The sequence below is a fragment of the Osmia bicornis genome, chromosome 6, assembly GCF_907164935.1.
Source record: "Osmia bicornis bicornis chromosome 6, iOsmBic2.1, whole genome shotgun sequence".
Classification (NCBI taxonomy): Eukaryota; Metazoa; Arthropoda; class Insecta; order Hymenoptera; family Megachilidae; genus Osmia; species Osmia bicornis.
Window position 1 is genome coordinate 11045342 of NC_060221.1, and position 12246 is coordinate 11057587.

A 12246-nucleotide genomic window follows, 5' to 3' on the forward strand; every position below is an offset into this window, starting at 1 on the left:
GAGCGTGGGAAATATGACGAACATAGAGGAAATGTGGAAACGGAAAAGGGAAGTGGTAAGAGAGGAGGAAGAGGGGAGGGAAAGAGGAGGGGGAAGCGGGCCACAAGCGGAGGGCTGGATGTTTAGAGGAAGCAACCTAGTGGAGAGGTCCCCAGAGAAGAAAAAAGAGAGAGTGGAAAAGGAAGGAGGAATCGGAGAGTTAAAAGAGATAATCAAGAAACTGGGAGAAGGCCTGGGTGATAAAATCGACACAAGTGCAAGGACCCTGGGGAAAGAAATGAGGGAAGAGATAGCAGGAATAAAGGGAGAAACAGGAATACTAAAAGAGGAGATGAAAAAAGGGAGGATAAATGGCTGGAGCAGAAAAGAGAGCTAGAAAGGAAAATGGAAAGGTTAAAGAAAAAAGTGGAGGAGATAGAAAGAGGGGAAAGAAACAACTACAAGTGGAAGATACTAGAAGAGAAAATACAAAAACTGGAACAGGGAGTAACAGAGAAAAGAAAAGGGGAGAGCGGAGACGAAGCGGTAAACAAAAACTGAGAGCTCTGGAGAGGAAATGGGAATGGAAAGAAAGAGAAGAAAAGAGGAAAAACATAGTAATTAGAGGGATGAAAGTTAAAAGAAAAGAGATGAAGGAGAAAGCAGAGGAGCTATTGAAAGCAATCGGAGTAGAGGATGCGATAGAGGTGAAGCCAGCGGGGTGCGCAGAAGGAGAAAAAAGTGAGTATGGTGCAGTTGAAACTGAGGTCATTAGAACATAAAAGAAACGTGATGGAGAGAAAGAAAACACTGAAAGGCAGGGAGGAAAGAATCAAGGAGGACCTGACTTGGAAGGAGAGGAGGGTACAATGGAAGCTAAGAAGAACAGTAAAGGAGGAAAGGGAAAAAGGGAAAAACGTATGGGTGGAATACGGAAAAGTTAAAATTGAAGAAAAATGGTGGAGGTGGGACGAGGAAAGTGAAAACCTGAAGGACGGGGAAGGGAAGGAATGGCGCGCGAATCAGGAGGAGCTGTGCAATAAGGGGGAAGGAAAGTGAGGGATAAGAGAGAAGAAGAGAAATGCATAGAAGGGAAGGGAAAAACGAATGTGAAAGGGAGAAGGAAGGGGGTAACGGAAGATAGGAAAAAGGATCAGAAAAAAAGGGAGAGGATAGAGGAAAGGACAGAAGAGGAGAAGAGGGGGAAGGGAAAGAAGAAGGCCCCAAGGAGAGAGAGTGAAAAGGAGGAGTGGGAAGTAGGATTCTGGAACTGTGCGGGAATCAGAAACAAAGACGAGGATTTCTGGAAGACGATTAAGCAGTGGGACGTGATAGTTCTAATGGACACATGGTTAGAACAGAAGAGATGGGAGAAGGTAGAAGAACGACTACCAAAAGGATACAGATGGGAACCACAGCTGGCGGAAAGGAAAAATAAAAAAGGAAGGGCAATGGGAGGGATGCTGATGGGAGTGAAGGAGAATCTGATGGAGAAAGAAAGAAAGATAATTTCAAGTTCAAGAGGGGAGGGGTGAAATGGAGGGTAGTGGGGGTGTATGTGAACGGAGATATAGAGGAAAAGATGAAGGGACTAAGAATGAGAATGGAAGATGTAGAAGATGAAAGAATAACGATAATAGGAGGGGACTTTAACGCGAGAACAGGGGAGGAAGGAGGGGAAGGTGCGAAGAGGGAAGAGGGGGAAGACGAGGGGAAGAGAAACTCAAAGGATAAAAAGCAAAATGCAGAGCGGAGAGTCCTGTTAGAGGCCCTGAGAAAGACAGGGTGGGAGATACTGAACGGGAATATTAGCGGGGTCGAAGAAGGAGAATTCACGTACACAGGGACAAGAGGGAACACGGTAATAGACTACATAATTGCGGAGGAAGCCGGGAAGGAGAGGATCAAGAGAATGGAAATAGGGGACAGAATCGACTCAGACTATCACCCGCTGATAGTGAAACTGGAAGGAAAGGAAGGAGGGAGGAAAGAAGAAGAGGAAAAAAGAAAACCAGTGCCGAGAGGAAACTGGTCGGAGCAGGGAAGGGAAAGATTTAGAAATGAGATTGCGTGGAAAAAGATGAGGAGGGGAAAGTTTTCTAGTTAGTATTCTAGTTAGAAGAGGATATCGAGATAATGATGGAAGAATTTAGAAAAGGGCTTGAGAAAGGAAGAGGGGAAATAAAGGCATGCAAGAGAAAGAGTTGGTGGGACGAGGAGTGCATGGAGAAGAAGAGAAAAGCGAGGAGGGCGCTAAGAGGCTGGAGAAAAGGGAGGACGGTGGGGGGAGAGCTACAGGGGGGCCAAAAAGGAGTACAAAAGACTGTGTGAGGAAAGAAAGAAAAAATGAGAAATTCGCTAAAGAGGCAGAAGAAGCAAGAACGGAAGGAGAAGTGTGGAGGATAATAAACAGGGAGAGAAGAAAAAGAGGGCGGGTAAAAACGGGCATCAAGGAGGAAGAATGGAGAAGACACTTTATGAATCTTCTAGGGGGAACAGAGAACAAGGTAATCCTGTGAGGGGAAAGGGAACGGGAAGGGGGCGAGGAGTAACGCTAATGCCCACGCTTTACAAAATATACGCAGCGATTCTGACAGAAAGATTGAGAGAGGAAACAGAGGAGAAAAGACTGATACCACCAAACCAAACAGGATTCAGAAGAGGGATGGGCACGACCGACAATATCTATGTACTAAACTATCTGGTGAACAGGCAAGTAAAGAGGGCAAAAGGAAAGGTGCCCGCATTCTTTATCGACCTGAGGGCAGCATTTGACTCAGTGGATAGAAAAGTACTACTGGAAGCGCTAAGACAAAAAGGAGTAAGGGAGGGGCTAAGGAAAAGGATAAAAGAGATACTAAGAGAGACTAGAAGCAGGGTAAGAACGAGCGAAGGGACAACGGAGCCATTTTGGACAGCGAGAGGACTGAGGCAGGAGTGTCCACTAAGCCCGATGTTGTACAACCTGCTGACGGCAGACATGGAAGAGGAGCTCAGAAAGGGAGGGAGAGGGGGGTAAAGATTGGTGGGAGGAAAATATATACGCTGGCTTATGCAGATGATGTAGTGATACTGGCGGAAGAGGAGGGAGATCTAAGAGCGATGTTAAGAAGGCTGGAAAGGTACCTGGATGGGAAGAGGCTCGACCTAAATCAGGACACATGTAAGATAATGAGGTTTAGAAAAGGAGCAGGGAGATGGAAAAAATGGACTGGTCCTGGAAAGGAAAGAAAATAGAAGAAGTAGCCCAGTTCAGATACCTAGGGTACGTCTTCAAGAGAAACGGAGGGAATGAAGCTCATGTAAAGGATAGGGTTAGAAAGGCAGATATAGTGATGAGACAAGTCTAGGGGATTGGAAAATGAAGATTTGGAAAAAACTGGAATGAAAGAATATGGCTATGGGACAGGCTAGTCTGGACGGTCATAGCATACGGGGCAGAAGTGTGGGGCTGGAGGGAGTGGAAGGCGATAGAAGGGATACATCAGAAGTTTGGCGCACACCAGGATACCTGCTTAGAGAGGAGCTCCAAAGATGGAAAATGAGAACAAAGGCAGGAAAGTTGGCCTGGGAATACGAAAGGAAACTCTGGGAGGGAAGAAGAGGGGAGCTGGCCAGAAACTGTTGGGAGCAGATAATAAGAAGTGAGGCAAGGATCGGGGAGAGGATGAGAAGATGAAAGAGAAAAGTTCTTCACGGAAAAGGGAATAGAAATGACGTAGAGGACAAATGGCGCAGTGGAGAGATGGGATACGAAGAGATCGAGGAAAAAGAGAAACAACTACAAGAGGAAGAGAGATGGGAAAAGATAATGGAATCGAGATACAATAAATGGTATAAGGTAATAAAGGAGCCTGGAATCCCGAGTTATCTAGAAAAAGACTGGAAAGAGAAAAGATGGAGAAGGATAGCCAGATTCAGGCTGGGAAACAAAGTAAATGAGGCAAAATACTGGGAAGAGGAGGAGAAAAGAGTGGCTCGGGGGGGAGAGAAGAGAAAGATGGCAAGGAAAGGTGAGAGAGTTGCTGGGAGGAGGAGAAGGGGAAACGTGGGTAAAAGAAGTGGAAAAGCAGAGGATGTGAAGGCATAAGGAACATCAAAGGGAAACAGAGAAGAGAAAGAGCGGGGAAAAGGGGGAGGGAGAAACGAAAGGATCGAGAAGAGATCTCAGAAAAAGGGACAGGGGAAGCAGGAAGGAGTACAGGAGTGGAAGCAGGGTGAGGAGAAAAAGCGATTGAAGTATTGTATGGAAAGGGGTGGACGGAGAGGACAAAGAGGAAAGAAACAGATGGATAAATATAATACTGCAATTGGAACTAGGAAAGAAAATAGAGTTAAGAAGACTAACAGAGGTAGCAGGAGAAGGACACAGGAGAGTAATTTTAACAGAGCTGGAGACGGAGGAAGATAGAAGAAATGTGATGTGGAGAAAAGCGGAAATATGGGAGAGATGGAGAGCCAGCGTGGAGGAGGACTTATCGAGGGACGAGAGGAAGATAAGATGGCTGATTAAAGAAAGGGCCAGGGAAGAGAGAGAAAAGGGGAAAAAGGTGGAGTTTACAAGCAGGAAGCTGTGGGTAGATGGGCAGGAATGGAGATGGGAGGACCAGGAGGGAAAATGGAAAGTCAAGTAAGAAAACAAAAGAAGAAGAGTGATTAAGAAGAAAGAAGAGGTGTAAGGACAAGAAGTAGGAAGGAGGACAGAGGGACCAGGGAGAAGTACAGTGAGAGAAGACTGACGCGTAGAAAATGCAAAAGAAAGTACAAAAGCAGGTTAAGTTTTAGAAAAGTTTAAAGAACGGAAAGGACAGTATTTAGCTATTTAGTATGTCAAACTTAGGGATAAACCAAAGTGCAGTGGGAGTATATAAGATTGGCAACAAAACCAAGCATTAACATTTATTATTCACTGTAATTTACTCTATATTATTATTTTCATTACCTATTATCTTTTTATTTACATGTTCATTGTTATCTTTATTTTCATTTCTACTTCTGGCTGCAGATCCTAGGCTATGTTATTTCATCTTATACATTAAGCGTGAAGAATCGCTTGTCAGGACAATTGAATTTAAGTAAAATTCTAATTTTAAGGTAGAAATAATCATGATTGTGACGCTAATTTTGAGTGGGCAAAAAATGGGCCATTAGATTTTGATTTTGAACTGGACGACAATATGCAAGCCTAACATCAAGAATTGTAACAGTTATATGCTTTTTGTTATTGTTTTTATTATAGTTTTTGTTTTTTGTGATCTACAATTTGGGAAATAGAAGTAAGTTTTGGTTCATTTTTAGAGTAGTATAAAGAAAAGGAAGGGACAACTTTAGATGTATAAGAAAATAGGAAAGTAAGAGTATGGGAAAAGACAAAGAATATGTGAAGGAAGTAATCTGTAAACAAGGTTAGGGAACGCTCCTTGTAAATTAAAACCGCCATGTAATCCCGACAGGGGAGCAATAAATATATCTATCTATCCATCTGTTTATAAACTTTGCATTATAAAATATTATTTTTTAAAAAAATTTAATGGTGAAAATATATATTTGCATAAAAATGGACAATCTAATAATCACAAACCTTTTTATGCGGGCCCCGCTTTGCAATCCTTTGCAGTCACAGTCCTGAGTGCAATCTCATCATCAGTAATATTTTAAACTATCCTATTGTTTTAATTTATCCTATTGAATATTTGGTGACTAACATAATACCTAAAATATTAATTATTTATATAAAAAAAGATAAAGAACACAAATTAATTAAATATGTCAAAAAAATAGTAACAAAATGAAAGAAAAAATCTTCATTGCACCGTTGCAATTTTAATATTAAAAATGGCTCTAAAAATCTGTATAAATTTTGTTAAGTCAATTAACTCTGAAAACCTTATTTCGTTGAAAACATAAGAAACTAAAGAAAAAAGAAACGGAGGGTTAATTGCATCGATATTCGGTCAATCAATGCAAGTGGTAAAACGTGTACGGATTTTCGATCTAACCGTGACGAACACCGTTTCACAAGATATGAATGACTTCCGTTCATTTCCCGAGACTAGTTTCCGCTTCACGACCCTATCACCCGCTTCTTGAGGAAATTAAAAATCTTCGAAAGGGCTTATGAAGTACTTAATCGAGAAACATGCCAAGAGCAAACCTTTTTCGTGAATTTCAATCTACTTATTTACTTCCCCGTTAATTAAGGCTAAATTCTTAAGAAATTTTATGTATATATAATAAAAAGAAATATTACAACAGTAATGTTTTGATGGAACACAAATAAAAATAAAATTGAAGGAATCAAAAAGCAATAAAAATTATTTGTTAAAGCAAAAAATGACAGAATTAAAAAAAAAGATCATGAAATACTGAAAATATTTTTAAACAGTTATAATTTACAAAATTGACAATCTGAATAAAAAGGTTATCCTTTTACAATCCATTTATTTTTTATAGATATTAAATTCAATTGGCTAATAGATTGACTTTATTTTGAATCGGTGTACCAATCACTGTATTAAACATTTGAGAAGTCTGAAGCAATATAAAATAATTTTTAACAAAAAATACAACCGACTTCGAAATGCACTAAAGAGTATGAAATAATTTCTATTTCCTAATGAAATAATTTCTATTTCATTTATACAAATACCCAACAGCTATTAATAAAACCTATTTACTCGTTAAATAGTATACTAAATACATTTCAACCTTTTCGGACGCGGCGCAAAATTAAAAATACCCGAATATACGATGCTGCTAATAACGATTTGATAAGTTCCCATCAGAGTATACATGTATAGAAAAAACAGTAAAGAATCGGCGACTGCATGCTGACTCATACACCGGTAGAGACACGTAGGCATACGTAGAATTCAATGTAGTAGTAACAGTAGTTTTTCACGAATATCTAGGAAACTGAAGCTTTCCGTTAATTATGCATAATGAAAGAGTTGTTCAGAATCATGCCCCCGATAACATATTAAAAGGTCATTGAAATCGTCCAATCTTAAGATTAAAAACTTCCTGTATTTTGCAATAACAATGAAAAAATGAAAAATTTTTTTTTAATGGGACCAATCGGAAGATACCCTACAAGATGCAAAAGGTTTCGCTCCGATTGGTCCATCCATCTCGGAGTAATCAGTGAATACAAAAAAAAAAAATACATACTGATCGAATTGAGTAGCCTCCTCCTTTTCGAAGTCAGTTAAAAATGATCTACTAGGGCGAATTGAAGCATCTGCAATTTCTAAATGTAATTTTTTAACTTATCCCCAAAACATATCTAGTGTGTATTGCTTACGAAAGCTTTATGTACCTGCATTAGTTAGTTGCTGCTGTAAGGTAAATAAACATATTTGACTATAGCAAAAAGACGTATGTGAGCCGATCCATACCAATTTCTGTCGATCTATGCCGATCTATGTCAATCCGTGCCAATTTATGCCGATTCGTGCGAATCTATGCCATCACTTTTCTCGAAACAAGATTTGGTAATTATTGAGATTAAGTTACACCTCACCGATTTTGATGAAATTTAAGTATGTTGTAAAACTCAACATTTTGAACAACTTTTTCCTATACATATAACAGCCGCTAGGCCTTAGTTTTCGAGATATTTTCGAAAAACTGCTGCTACTGCTACAATGAATTCTACGTATACCTATGCATCTACGGCGGCGTATGCGTCAGCAACGGACCGCCGCTTATCTACTGTTTTCAAAAACACATTGCGGCGGCCGAAAAGCCATAGATATAACGGGTAAATGTTTTAAAACAAATGATAGTTACGAAACTATACTTAGCCAGTAGAACAAATTTTTCGGGACGTATAGCAGGCATAGAATTCTTAAAGGCGTGGGCAGGGCCTCACACCTGCCCCATAAAATATAATCTAACCTAACCTTACCTAATTATTCTATTGATGGAGGATGCACAACTGTGTAAATATGTAAATAGGATAATTAAGTTAGGTTAGGTTATAATTTATGGGGAAGGAGTGCCACTGCGTTTAGATTTTGAACTTTTTCGGAGGCAATATGTATCTATAGATTAAAGAAATATAAACCGTCAATACCGTGTTAAAAAGGTCACCCGTTATATCTATGGCTTTTTGACCGCAGCTGCGCCGCAACGTGTTTGTGAAAACAGTAGATGAGCGGCGCACAGTGGGACTAAACGGCTTTCGGCGATCAAAAATCTGTAACTTCGGTTCTATTGGAAATATTTTAATGAAATTTTGGGAAGTTATTGCCTATATTATGGTACTTAAGTTGTACCAATATAAATCATATTGAACTACAGGGTGTCAAAATATTCACGTCTAAATTGTAACGCGTTCAATATTCTTTACTTGTTAGACATATTTTATGTCATTTAACAAAAATTTGACTCAAAACTGTTAATAACTATAAGAAAAACGGATTTAATAATTAAAAAATGACAAGACATGTGTTATTATAATATATTTATTTATATTTATTATGATCGATACCAAATCATTCGTGAAAACAGTTTCAACAATTATGAAAATTTATTATGGCATATTGCAAGCACGAAACAAAGTTTTTGATGACGAATATACACGTGGAATGCAGTTAACTGGTTAATAATCGTATCTGGTACTGTTTTTCTATCATCGTGCGCAACGGTCAAGATGGGTGTAATTTCATTCAATCGCCATTTTCTTGAAAAAGTGCAAATTAAACGCAGTAGTTATTTTGTCTTTTTAAATATGCTCTCTTAGAATTTACCCTTTCTATATGCTGGCATTGTGATTGAAATTCAAGAATTGTGCTATACCATGAAATTCGAGCGATACGCGAAACTGACACGCCAAGATCACTGGAGAGGAGTACCGGGCGACTCAACGTTTAAAGAACGGTTTTATAACGAAAAACGATGATTTTTTAACTAGTAGATAATTTGGTGAGAGCGAGTTTATAGAGTGGTTGATGAATTATTCGGGTTAAAAATAATTATGGAATATTAATTTTTCTGTAACAGAATATTTTGTCATTTTTATCGTGTGATTTTTTATCTTTTCTATTTGTGAAAATCACATTCTGAAAATCACAAATTCTCCTTGAGAAAACAAATCGAAAGTTTCTTTAACATTTAGCAATATCTGACTTCATTTTCGAGATATATCTCGGTATTTTTGTAACATGTTGAAAATATTTATTTCTGTAGGGTTTTGAATGGTTATAAAACGTATTTTATTATGTATCTCTCACAGAGGCGATGATGAAACTGCGTCGCTTGCAATAATTCGGAAAACAAAACACTCTCACACTCACGCCACGACGTGGGTAAAGTTAGCCCCGCACTTTTCGAATTTTGTATTTTTTTAAATTGTGCTGCATTGTGCTACCTTTGTGCCGTATTGTGCCGTAAACTGCAACTCTGTAAGTCAAAGCATACTCAATAAAATAAAAAAAAGCTAAATTTTTGATAGCCCCGCACTTTTCGAATCTTCAGTTTTTCTTTTTTGTGCCGTATTGTGCTATGTTTGTGCTGAATTCTGCCGCAAACGAGAGATCGATAACATCAATAACAATTAAGAGAATAAATAAAAACAAAATTATATTAGCCCCGCACTTTTACCGAAACAAACTTTTTTTTTTTAGATAATTTGTGATAACTTGTGCTACGTTGTGCCGTTGATAGAAACTCGATATTTCTATCCATTTTGAAGATAAAAAATATTGAATTTATAGGAATACGAAAGTTAATATTCGTATAACTTACGAACGACGACAGATAATCAAATTCTGCAAGTTGTGCTGAATTGTGCTATTTACAATCTGCAAGATACATGCGTTAAAAGTTGATATTAGCTTAAGTGTCAGTGAAAATTAACAAAAAAGTGTGGGGATGATTCTGAAATTATATATTTTCGAATTTTCTTTGATTGTGCCGGATTGTGCTAGACTAGCACAACAACTTTTCCTAATGACAAAATTTCGTCAGATCGCCAGATTTCGCAGCACTGGCAAAGTTAGGAATCATACGTTAGGGATTTGCATGCGTTTAAAAGCTGGATAAGTGCAAGAGAGATTGGGACCCAAACATTGTATACAGATATCCAGCCGAGGAGTCGTTTCTGTGTTGTTTATTTATTCTATTATTATTCTATTATTATTGTTAGCTTGTAAATTACTTTAATTTTCCATGGGAAGAAACTGTCCGGTTTCATGGAGATCACGGGCTTTTCCTAACATCATAAAGTACCTAATTTGCAGTCAATAGTTCCGCAGCATATTCTAAATAAATAAATAAATAAATAAATAAATGAATATAATTCAAACTATATCGTGTTTGATATCATTTTAATCAGAAAGATCTCACAAATGCATTAGGAAGTTTCATTAAGAAAAGGACAAAAATAAAAAAATTTTATCATTGAATTAGTATTAGTCACACCGATATTGCGGTTCGGATCATATTTCACGTCTTGGTTGCCAAGACGGAACCCCCCATGTGGAGGGGATAGCCACCTTGCACTTATCCAGCTTTTAAACGCAAGCTTTTTAACGTCTGATTCCTAACTTTGCCAGTGCTGCGAAATCTGGCGATCTGATGAAATTTTGTTATTTGAAAAAGTTGTTGTGCTAGTCTAGCACGCTCCGGCACAATCAAAGAAAATTTGAAAATCTCAAATTTTTTAATCACCCCACCCTTTTTTGTTAATTTTTATTGACACTTAAGCTAATATCAACTTTTAACGCATGTATCTCGCAGATTGTAAATAGCACAATTCAGCACAACTTGCAGAATTCGATTATCTTTCGCCGTTCGTAAGTTATACGAATATTAAATTTCGTATTCCTAAAGGTTCAACATTTTTTATCTACAAAATGGATAGAGATATCGAGTTTCTATCGACGGCACAACGTAGCACAAGTTATCACAAATTATCCAAAAAAAAAAGATCGTTTCGGCAAAAGTGCGGGGCTAATATAATTTTGATTTTGTTTAATTTCTTTATTATTATTGATGTTATCGATTTCTCGTTTGCGGCATAATTCAGCACAAACATAGCACAATACGGCACAAAAAAGAAAAACTCAAATTTCGGAAAGTGCGGGGCTATCAAAAATTTAGTTTTTTTTAATTTTCTTGAGTACGCTTTGACTTACAGAGTTACGGTTTACGGCACAATACGGCACAAACGTAGCACTACGCAGCACAATTTCAAACAATACAAAATTCGAAAAGTGCGGGGCTAACTTCATACACGTGACGCCACGCCCGTCGCACACATGCATGCACGCACACGCATACGCACACGCACCTACACTCGGCCTTTCCTGACATAGCTCCGTCCTCGGAGCTTCCTTATGGAAATTATTATTTAATATAAAAATAAAAATAAAAAAAAAACAAAACAATATATTGTATATATCCTTACTAACTAACTTATCCAACTAACTTATCCTTATCGTTATCGTCTATTATACATTATATACACTCATATCTTTCCAAGGTCGTATGTTTCTTGCCTCCCACACTCCTCAATATGGTTTTTGAGAGTTCTGTAGTCCTTCTGGGTCTACTATTATGGATCTGTCATTTCCTAGTTTTTTATGGATTACATGTGGGCCTTTAAATTGTGGTATTAATTTCCTCGCTACCCCGAATGAACTTTCGAAATTTTTTATTATCACTAAATCACCCTCTTCATATTCATTCGGTTTATATCTTTTCTTATCAATATAATTTTTATTATATTCTTGCGCTTTCACAATACGCTTCGATGCTTCGTCGCGTAGCTGCCCGAGATCATGTTGTTTGTTTTCTGGCTGCACCCCATCGAGATATTTTTTTACATCATCGGTAACGTCTCCTTTCTAATTCACTCCAAATAATAACATGCTAGGTGTCTGACCCGTAGACTTGTGTATTGTGTAATTTAATGCAAATTCTACCTGCCCGATGATTTTATACCAATATTTACCGCTTTCGTTGTCGCTCAATTTTGCTAACATCGGAATGAGTACCCGATTTACTCTTTCCATTTGGCCATTCGCCTAGGACGATCCCGTTGCAATTTTAATGTGCTTTACATGTTTTGACTCTAAAAATTCCTGAAATTAAACAGACATTAAACACATTCGATTTACTATAATTTAGAAAATAGTTGTCTAACCATCCGATTGCTTTCTTACTAGCAGTTGTTTTGGTCGCATATAATTTTACAAACTTTGTGAACCCGTCAACAATCACTAATACATGATGTTTTACCGACCGATTCTTATCAATAGG